Genomic DNA, 12,643 nt, shown 5'->3' on the forward strand with positions numbered 1-12,643 from the left:
GATATCACATTCGTAGCATGCGGGTACTGCTTTCCTCCTAAGCTCTGCATTCGCAGCCAGCTTCAAGGTGTTCCTGTTGTGGAGAGACTCTGGTGCATATGCCGCTGGAGACGGCCTCTGCTTCTATGCTCTTTGAGAAGGCTGCTTTGAGGAACCTCTTACCCTACCCTCAGCCAAGTACAGCCTTCTGCCTCTCTCCAATACTCACTTACCCGTGAGAGCTTGTGTTTCCTTTGGAGAAACAGAGAGCCCTTTTCCTAAAGGGAAAATGCCCGTTCTCTGTTCTTTTGCACACAGGGAAATGCCTTCACGGCTGGTGTTGGGCCTATACAAACTCGAGAGAGGGTAGCTTCCCATTGACTTTGGAGATGGCACTCCTACAGCGCTGAGGGCCATGCCTGTGTTTCTAAGACAGTAAACTACCCTTACCAGTCGAAGAGGGTACGCACGAAATGGGAAGTCTCTGTTCTGTGGGAGAAGTGTTTGGTGCTCGTGCGCCTATGTGTTTGCTGGCTCACTGCCCACTAGCAATGTTTCTGCTCACCACTGTGGGGCAAGCGTTGTGCAGCTAAGCTCACTTAGGAAGTACAAGTGCCAGAAGTCCTTTCGGGGGCACCATCCAGATATCACATTCGTAGCATGCGGGTACTGCTTTCCTCCTAAGCTCTGCATTCGCAGCCAGCTTCAAGGTGTTCCTGTTGTGGAGAGACTCTGGTGCAGATGCCGCTGGAGACGTCCTCTGCTTCTATGCGTTTTGAGAAGGCTGGTTTGAGGAACCTCTTACACTACCCTCAGCCAAGTACAGCCTTCTGCCTCTCTCCAATACTCACTTACGCGTGAGAGCTCGTGTTTCCTTTGGAGAAACAGAGAGCCCTTTTCCTAAAGGGAAAATGCCCGTTCTCTGTTCTTTTGCACACAGGGAAATGCCTTCACGGCTGGTGTTGGGCCTATACAAACTCGAGGGAGGGCAGCTTCCCATTGACTTTGGAGATGGCACTCCTGCAACGCTGAGGGCCATGCCTGTGTTTCTACGACAGTAAACTACCCTTACCAGTCGAAGAGGGTACGAACGAAATGGGAAGTCTCTGTTTTCTGGGAGAAGAGTTTGGTGCTCGTGCGCCTATGTGTTTGCTGGCTCACTGCCCCCTAGCAATGTTTTTGCTCACCACTGTGGGGCAAGCGTTGTGCAGCTAAGCTCACTTAGGAAGTACAAGTGCCAGAATTCCTTTCGGGGGCACCATCCAGATATCACATTCGTAGCATGCGGGTACTGCTTTCCTCCTAAGCTCTGCATTCGCAGCCAGCTTCAAGGTGTTCCTGTTGTGGAGAGACTCTGGTGCAGATGCCACTGGAGACGGCCTCTGCTTCTATGCTCTTTGAGAAGGCTGCTTTGAGGAACCTCTTACCCTACCCTCAGCCAAGTACAGCCTTCTGCCTCTCTCCAATACTCACTTGCCTGTGAGAGCTTGTGTTTCCGTTGGAGAAACAGAGAGCCCTTTTCCTAAAGGGAAAATGCCCGTTCTCTCTTCTTTTGCACACAGGGAAATGCCTTCACGGCTGTTGTTGGGCCTTTACCCACTCGAGGGAGGGCAGCTTCCCATTCACTTTGGAGATGGCACCCTGCAGCGCTGTGGGCCATGTCTGTGTTTCTAAGACAGTAAACTACCCTTACCAGTCGAAGAGGGCACGCTCTAAATGCGATGTCTCTGTTCTCTGGGAGAAATGTTTGGTGCTACTGCGCCTCTGTGTTTGCTGGCTCACTGCCCACTAGCAATGTTTCTGCTCACCACTGTGGGGCAAGCGTTGTGCAGCTAAGCTCACTTAGGAAGTACAAGTGCCAGAATTCCTTTCGGGGGCACCATCCAGATATCACATTCGTAGCATGCGGGTACTGCTTTCCTCCTAAGCTCTGCATTCGCAGCCAGCTTCAAGGTGTTCCTGTTGTGGAGAGACTCTGGTGCATATGCCGCTGGAGACGGCCTCTGCTTCTATGCTCTTTGAGAAGGCTGCTTTGAGGAACCTCTTACCCTACCCTCAGCCAAGTACAGCCTTCTGCCTCTCTCCAATACTCACTTACCCGTGAGAGCTTGTGTTTCCTTTGGAGAAACAGAGAGCCCTTTTCCTAAAGGGAAAATGCCCGTTCTCTGTTCTTTTGCACACAGGGAAATGCCTTCACGGCTGGTGTTGGGCCTATACAAACTCGAGAGAGGGTAGCTTCCCATTGACTTTGGAGATGGCACTCCTACAGCGCTGAGGGCCATGCCTGTGTTTCTAAGACAGTAAACTACCCTTACCAGTCGAAGAGGGTACGCACGAAATGGGAAGTCTCTGTTCTGTGGGAGAAGTGTTTGGTGCTCGTGCGCCTATGTGTTTGCTGGCTCACTGCCCACTAGCAATGTTTCTGCTCACCACTGTGGGGCAAGCGTTGTGCAGCTAAGCTCACTTAGGAAGTACAAGTGCCAGAAGTCCTTTCGGGGGCACCATCCAGATATCACATTCGTAGCATGCGGGTACTGCTTTCCTCCTAAGCTCTGCATTCGCAGCCAGCTTCAAGGTGTTCCTGTTGTGGAGAGACTCTGGTGCAGATGCCGCTGGAGACGTCCTCTGCTTCTATGCGTTTTGAGAAGGCTGGTTTGAGGAACCTCTTACACTACCCTCAGCCAAGTACAACCTTCTGCCTCTCTCCAATACTCACTTACATGTGAGAGCTTGTGTTTCCTTTGGAGAAACAGAGAGCCCTTTTCCTAAAGGGAAAATGCCCGTTCTCTGTTCTTTTGCACACAGGGAAATGCCTTCACGGCTGTTGTAGGGCGTTTACCCACTCGAGGGAGGGCAGCTTCCCATTCACTTTGGAGATGGCACCCTGCCTCGCTGTGGGCCATGCCTGTTTTTCTACGACAGTAAACTACCCTTACCAGTCGAAGAGGGCACGCACTAAATGCGAAGTCTCTGTTCTCTGGGAGAAATGTTTGGTGCTAGTGCGCCTCTGTGTTTGCTGACTCACAGCTCACTAGCAATGTTTCTGCTCACCACTGTGGGGCAAGCGTTGTGCAGTAAGCTCACGTACGAAGGACAAGTGCCAGAATTCCTTTCGGGGGCACCATCCAGATATCACTTTCGTAGCATGCGGGTACTGCTTTCCTCCTAAGCTCTGCATTCACAGCCAGATTCAAGGTGTTCCTCTTGTGGAGAGACTCTGGTGCATATGCCGCTGGAGACGGCCTCTGCTTCTATGCTCTTTGAGAAGGCTGCTTTGAGGAACCTCTTACCCTACCCTCAGCCAAGTACAGCCTTCTGCCTCTCTCCAATACTCACTTACCCGTGAGAGCTCGTGTTTCCTATGGAGAAACAGAGAGCCCTTTTCCTAAAGGGAAAATGCCCGTTCTCTGTTCTTTTGCACACAGGGAAATGCCTTCACGGCTGGTGTTGGGCCTATACAAACTCGAGGGAGGGCAGCTTCCCATTGACTTTGGAGATGGCACTCCTGCAGCGCTGAGGGCCATGCCTGTGTTTCTAAGACAGTAAACTACCCTTACCAGTCGAAGAGGGTACGCACGAAATGGGAAGTCTCTGTTCTCTGGGAGAAGTGTTTGGTGCTCGTGCGCCTACGTGTTTGCTGGCTCACTGTCCCCTAGCAATGTTTCTGCTCACCACTGTGGGGCAAGCGTTGTGCAGCTAAGCTCACTTAGGAAGTACAAGTGCCAGAAGTCCTTTCGGGGGAACCATCCAGATATCACATTCGTAGCATGCGGGTACTGCTTTCCTCCTAAGCTCTGCATTCGCAGCCAGCTTCAAGGTGTTCCTGTTGTGGAGAAACTCTGGTGCAGATGCCGCTGGAGACGTCCTCTGCTTCTATGCGATTTGAGAAGGCTGGTTTGAGGAACCTCTTACACTACCCTCAGCCAAGTACAACCTTCTGCCTCTCTCCAATACTCACTTACCTGTGAGAGCTTGTGTTTCCTTTGGAGAAACAGAGAGCCCTTTTCCTAAAGGGAAAATGCCCGTTCTCTGTTCTTTTGCACACAGGGAAATGCCTTCACGGCTGTTGTTGGGCCTTTACCCACTCGAGGGAGGGCAGCTTCCCATTCACTTTGGAGATGGCACCCTGCAGCGCTGTGGGCCATGCCTGTTTTTCTACGACAGTAAACTACCCTTACCAGTCGAAGAGGGCACGCACTAAATGCGAAGTCTCTGTTCTCTGTGAGAAATGTTTGGTCTAGTGCGCCTCTGTGTTTGCTGACTCACAGCCCACTAGCAATGTTTCTGCTCACCACTGTGGGGCAAGCGTTGTTCACCTAAGCTCACTTAGGAAGTACAAGTGCCAGAATTCCTTTCGGGGGCACCATCCAGATATCACATTCGTAGCATGCGGGTACTGCTTTCCTCCTAAGCTCTGCATTCGCAGCCAGCTTCAAGGTGTTCCTCTTGTGGGGAGACTCTGGTGCATATGCCGCTGGAGACGGCCTCTGCTTCTATGCTCTTTGAGAAGGCTGCTTTGAGGAACCTCTTACCCTACCCTCAGCCAAGTACAGCCTTCTGCCTCTCTCCAATACTCACTTACCCGTGAGAGCTCGTGTTTCCTATGGAGAAACAGAGAGCCCTTTTCCTAAAGGGAAAATGCCCGTTCTCTGTTTTTTGCACACAGGGAAATGCCTTCACGGCTGGTGTTGGGCCTTTACCCACGCGAGGGAGGGCAGTTTTCCATGCACTTTGGAGATGGCACCCTGCAGCGCTGTGGGCCATGCCTGTTTTTCTAAGACAGTAAACTACCCTTACCAGTCGAAGAGGGCACGCACTAAATGCGAAGTCTCTGTACTCTGGGAGAAATGTTTGGTGCTAGTGCGCCTCTGTGTTTGCTGACTCATAGCCCACTAGCAATGTTTCTGCTCACCACTGTGGGGCAAGCGTTGTGCAGTAAGCTAACTTAAGAAGGACAAGTGCCAGAAGTCCTTTCGGGGGCACCATCCAGATATCACATTCGTAGCATGCTGGTACTGCTTTCCTCCTAAGCTCTGCATTCGCAGCCAGCTTCAAGGTGTTCCTGTTGTGGAGAGACTCTGGTGCAGATGCCGCTGGAGACGGCCTCTGCTTCTATGCTCTTTGAGAAGGCTGCTTTGAGGAACCTCTTACCCTAGCCTCAGCCAAGTACAGCCTTCTGCCTCTCTCCAATACTCACTTACCCGTGAGAGCTCGTGTTTCCTTTGGAGAAACAGAGAGCCCTTTTCCTAAAGGGAAAATGCCCGTTCTCTGTTTTTTGCACACAGGGAAATGCCTTCACGGCTGGTGTTGGGCCTATACAAACTCGAGGGAGGGCAGCTTCCCATTGACTTTGGAGATGGCACTCCTGCAGCGCTGAGGGCCATGCCTGTGTTTCTAAGACAGTAAACTACCCTTACCAGTCGAAGAGGGTACGCACGAAATGGGAAGTCTCTGTTCTCTGGGAGAAGTGTTTGGTGCTCGTGCGCCTATGTGTTTGCTGGCTCACTGCCCCCTAGCAATGTTTCTGCTCACCACTGTGGGGCAAGCGTTGTGCAGCTAAGCTCACTTAGGAAGTACAAGTGCCAGAAGTCCTTTCGGGGGCACCATCCAGATATCACATTCGTAGCATGCGGGTACTGCTTTCCTCCTAAGCTCTGCATTCGCAGCCAGCTTCAAGGTGTTCCTGTTGTGGAGAGACTCTGGTGCAGATGCCACTGGAGACGGCCTCTGCTTCTATGCTCTTTGAGAAGGCTGCTTTGAGGAACCTCTTACCCTAGCCTCAGCCAAGTACAGCCTTCTGCCTCTCTCCAATACTCACTTACCTGTGAGAGCTTGTGTTTCCTTTGGAGAAACAGAGAGCCCTTTTCCTAAAGGGAAAATGCCCGTTCTCTCTTCTTTTGCACACAGGGAAATGCCTTCACGGCTGGTGTTGGGCCTTTACCCACTCGAGGGAGGGCAGCTTCCCATTCACTTTGGAGATGGCACCCTGCAACGCTGTGGGCCATGTCTGTGTTTCTAAGACAGTAAACTACCCTTACCAGTCGGAGAGGGCACGCTCTAAATGCGATGTCTCTGTTCTCTGGGAGAAATGTTTGGTGCTACTGCGCCTCTGTGTTTGCTGGCTCACTGCCCACTAGCAATGTTTCTGCTCACCACTGTGGGGCAAGCGTTGTGCAGCTAAGCTCACTTAGGAAGTACAAGTGCCAGAATTCCTTTCGGGGGCACCATCCAGATATCACATTCGTAGCATGCGGGTACTTCTTTCCTCCTAATCTCTGCATTCGCAGCCAGCTTCAAGGTGTTCCTGTTGTGGAGAGACTCTGGTGCCTATGCCGCTGGAGACGGCCTCTGCTTCTATGCTCTTTGAGAAGGCTGCTTTGAGGAACCTCTTACCCTACCCTCAGCCAAGTACAGCCTTCTGCCTCTCTCCAATACTCACTTACCCGTGAGAGCTCGTGTTTCCTTTGGAGAAACAGAGAGCCCTTTTCCTAAAGGGAAAATGCCCGTTCTCTGTTCTTTTGCACACAGGGAAATGCCTTCACGGCTGGTGTTGGGCCTATACAAACTCGAGGGAGGGCAGCTTCCCATTGACTTTGGAGATGGCACTCCTGCAGCGCTGAGGGCCATGCCTGTGTTTCTAAGACAGTAAACTACCCTTACCAGTCGAAGAGGGTACGCACGAAATGGGAAGTCTCTGTTCTCTGGGAGAAGTGTTTGGTGCTCGTGCGCCTATGTGTTTGCTGGCTCACTGCCCCCTAGCAATGTTTCTGCTCACCACTGTGGGGCAAGCGTTGTGCAGCTAAGCTCACTTAGGAAGTACAAGTGCCAGAAGTCCTTTCGGGGGCACCATCCAGATATCACATTCGTAGCATGCGGGTACTGCTTTCCTCCTAAGCTCTGCATTCGCAGCCAGCTTCAAGGTGTTCCTGTTGTGGAGAGACTCTGGTGCAGATGCCACTGGAGACGGCCTCTGCTTCTATGCTCTTTGAGAAGGCTGCTTTGAGGAACCTCTTACCCTAGCCTCAGCCAAGTACAGCCTTCTGCCTCTCTCCAATACTCACTTACCTGTGAGAGCTTGTGTTTCCTTTGGAGAAACAGAGAGCCCTTTTCCTAAAGGGAAAATGCCCGTTCTCTCTTCTTTTGCACACAGGGAAATGCCTTCACGGCTGGTGTTGGGCCTTTACCCACTCGAGGGAGGGCAGCTTCCCATTCACTTTGGAGATGGCACCCTGCAGCGCTGTGGGCCATGTCTGTGTTTCTAAGACAGTAAACTACGCTTACCAGTCGGAGAGGGCACGCTCTAAATGCGATGTCTCTGTTCTCTGGGAGAAATGTTTGGTGCTACTGCGCCTCTGTGTTTGCTGGCTCACTGCCCACTAGCAATGTTTCTGCTCACCACTGTGGGGCAAGCGTTGTGCAGCTAAGCTCACTTAGGAAGTACAAGTGCCAGAAGTCCTTTCGGGGGCACCATCCAGATATCACATTCGTAGCATGCGGGTACTGCTTTCCTCCTAAGCTCTGCATTCGCAGCCAGCTTCAAGGTGTTCCTGTTGTGGAGAGACTCTGGTGCCTATGCCGCTGGAGACGGCCTCTGCTTCTATGCTCTTTGAGAAGGCTGCTTTGAGGAACCTCTTACCCTACCCTCAGCCAAGTACAGCCTTCTGCCTCTCTCCAATACTCACTTACCCGTGAGAGCTCGTGTTTCCTTTGGAGAAACAGAGAGCCCTTTTCCTAAAGGGAAAATGCCCGTTCTCTGTTCTTTTGCACACAGGGAAATGCCTTCACGGCTGGTGTTGGGCCTATACAAACTCGAGGGAGGGCAGCTTCCCATTGACTTTGGAGATGGCACTCCTGCAACGCTGAGGGCCATGCCTGTGTTTCTACGACAGTAAACTACCCTTACCAGTCGAAGAGGGTACGAACGAAATGGGAAGTCTCTGTTTTCTGGGAGAAGAGTTTGGTGCTCGTGCGCCTATGTGTTTGCTGGCTCACTGCCCCCTAGGAATGTTTTTGCTCACCACTGTGGGGCAAGCGTTGTGCAGCTAAGCTCACGTAGGAAGTACAAGTGCCAGAATTCCTTTCGGGGGCACCATCCAGATATCACATTCGTAGCATGCGGGTACTGCTTTCCTCCTAAGCTCTGCATTCGCAGCCAGCTTCAAGGTGTTCCTGTTGTGGAGAGACTCTGGTGCAGATGCCACTGGAGACGGCCTCTGCTTCTATGCTCTTTGAGAAGGCTGCTTTGAGGAACCTCTTACCCTACCCTCAGCCAAGTACAGCCTTCTGCCTCTCTCCAATACTCACTTACCTGTGAGAGCTTGTGTTTCCGTTGGAGAAACAGAGAGCCCTTTTCCTAAAGGGAAAATGCCCGTTCTCTCTTCTTTTGCACACAGGGAAATGCCTTCACGGCTGGTGTTGGGCCTTTACCCACTCGAGGGAGGGCAGCTTCCCATTCACTTTGGAGATGGCACCCTGCAGCGCTGTGGGCCATGTCTGTGTTTCTAAGACAGTAAACTACCCTTACCAGTCGAAGAGGGCACGCTCTAAATGCGATGTCTCTGTTCTCTGGGAGAAATGTTTGGTGCTACTGCGCCTCTGTGTTTGCTGGCTCACTGCCCACTAGCAATGTTTCTGCTCACCACTGTGGGGCAAGCGTTGTGCAGCTAAGCTCACTTAGGAAGTACAAGTGCCAGAATTCCTTTCGGGGGCACCATCCAGATATCACATTCGTAGCATGCGGGTACTGCTTTCCTCCTAAGCTCTGCATTCGCAGCCAGCTTCAAGGTGTTCCTGTTGTGGAGAGACTCTGGTGCATATGCCGCTGGAGACGGCCTCTGCTTCTATGCTCTTTGAGAAGGCTGCTTTGAGGAACCTCTTACCCTAGCCTCAGCCAAGTACAGCCTTCTGCCTCTCTCCAATACTCACTTACCCGTGAGAGCTTGTGTTTCCTTTGGAGAAACAGAGAGCCCTTTTCCTAAAGGGAAAATGCCCGTTCTCTGTTCTTTTGCACACAGGGAAATGCCTTCACGGCTGGTGTTGGGCCTATACAAACTCGAGAGAGGGCAGCTTCCCATTGACTTTGGAGATGGCACTCCTGCAGCGCTGAGGGCCATGCCTGTGTTTCTAAGACAGTAAACTACCCTTACCAGTCGAAGAGGGTACGCACGAAATGGGAAGTCTCTGTTCTGAGGGAGAAGTGTTTGGTGCTCGTGCGCCTATGTGTTTGCTGGCTCACTGCCCACTAGCAATGTTTCTGCTCACCACTGTGGGGCAAGCGTTGTGCAGCTAAGCTCACTTAGGAAGTACAAGTGCCAGAAGTCCTTTCGGGGGCACCATCCAGATATCACATTCGTAGCATGCGGGTACTGCTTTCCTCCTAAGCTCTGCATTCGCAGCCAGCTTCAAGGTGTTCCTGTTGTGGAGAGACTCTGGTGCAGATGCCGCTGGAGACGTCCTCTGCTTCTATGCGATTTGAGAAGGCTGCTTTGAGGAACCTCTTACACTACCCTCAGCCAAGTACAACCTTCTGCCTCTCTCCAATACTCACTTACCTGTGAGAGCTTGTGTTTCCTTTGGAGAAAGAGAGAGCCCTTTTCCTAAAGGGAAAATGCCCGTTCTCTGTTCTTTTGCACACAGGGAAATGCCTTCACGGCTGTTGTTGGGCGTTTACCCACTCGAGGGAGGGCAGCTTCCCATTCACTTTGGAGATGGCACCCTGCCTCGCTGTGGGCCATGCCTGTTTTTCTACGACAGTAAACTACCCTTACCAGTCGAAGAGGGCACGCACTAAATGCGAAGTCTCTGTTCTCTGGGAGAAATGTTTGGTGCTAGTGCGCCTCTGTGTTTGCTGACTCACAGCCCACTAGCAATGTTTCTGCTCACCACTGTGGGGCAAGCGTTGTGCAGTAAGCTCACGTACGAAGGACAAGTGCCAGAATTCCTTTCGGGGGCACCATCCAGATATCACTTTCGTAGCATGCGGGTACTGCTTTCCTCCTAAGCTCTGCATTCACAGCCAGATTCAAGGTGTTCCTCTTGTGGAGAGACTCTGGTGCATATGCCGCTGGAGACGGCCTCTGCTTCTATGCTCTTTGAGAAGGCTGCTTTGAGGAACCTCTTACCCTAGCCTCAGCCAAGTACAGCCTTCTGCCTCTCTCCAATACTCACTTACCCGTGAGAGCTTGTGTTTCCTTTGGAGAAACAGAGAGCCCTTTTCCTAAAGGGAAAATGCCCGTTCTCTGTTCTTTTGCACACAGGGAAATGCCTTCACGGCTGGTGTTGGGCCTATACAAACTCGAGAGAGGGCAGCTTCCCATTGACTTTGGAGATGGCACTCCTGCAGCGCTGAGGGCCATGCCTGTGTTTCTAAGACAGTAAACTACCCTTACCAGTCGAAGAGGGTACGCACGAAATGGGAAGTCTCTGTTCTGAGGGAGAAGTGTTTGGTGCTCGTGCGCCTATGTGTTTGCTGGCTCACTGCCCACTAGCAATGTTTCTGCTCACCACTGTGGGGCAAGCGTTGTGCAGCTAAGCTCACTTAGGAAGTACAAGTGCCAGAAGTCCTTTCGGGGGCACCATCCAGATATCACATTCGTAGCATGCGGGTACTGCTTTCCTCCTAAGCTCTGCATTCGCAGCCAGCTTCAAGGTGTTCCTGTTGTGGAGAGACTCTGGTGCAGATGCCGCTGGAGACGTCCTCTGCTTCTATGCGATTTGAGAAGGCTGGTTTGAGGAACCTCTTACACTACCCTCAGCCAAGTACAACCTTCTGCCTCTCTCCAATACTCACTTACCTGTGAGAGCTTGTGTTTCCTTTGGAGAAAGAGAGAGCCCTTTTCCTAAAGGGAAAATGCCCGTTCTCTGTTCTTTTGCACACAGGGAAATGCCTTCACGGCTGTTGTTGGGCGTTTACCCACTCGAGGGAGGGCAGCTTCCCATTCACTTTGGAGATGGCACCCTGCCTCGCTGTGGGCCATGCCTGTTTTTCTACGACAGTAAACTACCCTTACCAGTCGAAGAGGGCACGCACTAAATGCGAAGTCTCTGTTCTCTGGGAGAAATGTTTGGTGCTAGTGCGCCTCTGTGTTTGCTGACTCACAGCCCACTAGCAATGTTTCTGCTCACCACTGTGGGGCAAGCGTTGTGCAGTAAGCTCACGTACGAAGGACAAGTGCCAGAATTCCTTTCGGGGGCACCATCCAGATATCACTTTCGTAGCATGCGGGTACTGCTTTCCTCCTAAGCTCTGCATTCACAGCCAGATTCAAGGTGTTCCTCTTGTGGAGAGACTCTGGTGCATATGCCGCTGGAGACGGCCTCTGCTTCTATGCTCTTTGAGAAGGCTGCTTTGAGGAACCTCTTACCCTACCCTCAGCCAAGTACAGCCTTCTGCCTCTCTCCAATACTCACTTACCCGTGAGAGCTCGTGTTTCCTATGGAGAAACAGAGAGCCCTTTTCCTAAAGGGAAAATGCCCGTTCTCTGTTCTTTTGCACACAGGGAAATGCCTTCACGGCTGGTGTTGGGCCTATACAAACTCGAGGGAGGGCAGCTTCCCATTGAGTTTGGAGATGGCACTCCTGCAGCGCTGAGGGCCATGCCTGTGTTTCTAAGACAGTAAACTACCCTTACCAGTCGAAGAGGGTACGCACGAAATGGGAAGTCTCTGTTCTCTGGGAGAAGTGTTTGGTGCTCGTGCGCCTACGTGTTTGCTGGCTCACTGTCCCCTAGCAATGTTTCTGCTCACCACTGTGGGGCAAGCGTTGTGCAGCTAAGCTCACTTAGGAAGTACAAGTGCCAGAAGTCCTTTCGGGGGCACCATCCAGATATCACATTCGTAGCATGCGGGTACTGCTTTCCTCCTAAGCTCTGCATTCGCAGACAGCTTCAAGGTGTTCCTGTTGTGGAGAGACTCTGGTGCAGATGCCACTGGAGACGGCCTCTGCTTCTATGCTCTTTGAGAAGGCTGCTTTGAGGAACCTCTTACCCTAGCCTCAGCCAAGTACAGCCTTCTGCCTCTCTCCAATACTCACTTACCCGTGAGAGCTTGTGTTTCCTTTGGAGAAACAGAGAGCCCTTTTCCTAAAGGGAAAATGCCCGTTCTCTGTTTTTTGCACACAGGGAAATGCCTTCACGGCTGGTGTTGGGCCTCTACCCACGCGAGGGAGGGCAGTTTTCCATGCACTTTGGAGATGGCACCCTGCAGCGCTGTGGGCCATGCCTGTTTTTCTAAGACAGTAAACTACCCTTACCAGTCGAAGAGGGCACGCACTAAATGCGAAGTCTCTGTACTCTGGGAGAAATGTTTGGTGCTAGTGCGCCTCTGTGTTTGCTGACTCACAGCCCACTAGCAATGTTTCTGCTCACCACTGTGGGGCAAGCGTTGTGCAGTAAGCTAACTTAAGAAGGACAAGTGCCAGAAGTCCTTTCGGGGGCACCATCCAGATATCACATTCGTAGCATGCTGGTACTGCTTTCCTCCTAAGCTCTGCATTCGCAGCCAGCTTCAAGGTGTTCCTGTTGTGGAGAGACTCTGGTGCAGATGCCGCTGGAGACGGCCTCTGCTTCTATGCTCTTTGAGAAGGCTGCTTTGAGGAACCTCTTACCCTACCCTCAGCCAAGTACAGCCTTCTGCCTCTCTCCAATACTCACTTACCCGTGAGAGC

This window comes from Kogia breviceps, chromosome 4 (genome assembly GCF_026419965.1).
Source record: "Kogia breviceps isolate mKogBre1 chromosome 4, mKogBre1 haplotype 1, whole genome shotgun sequence".
NCBI classification, from domain to species: Eukaryota; Metazoa; Chordata; class Mammalia; order Artiodactyla; family Physeteridae; genus Kogia; species Kogia breviceps.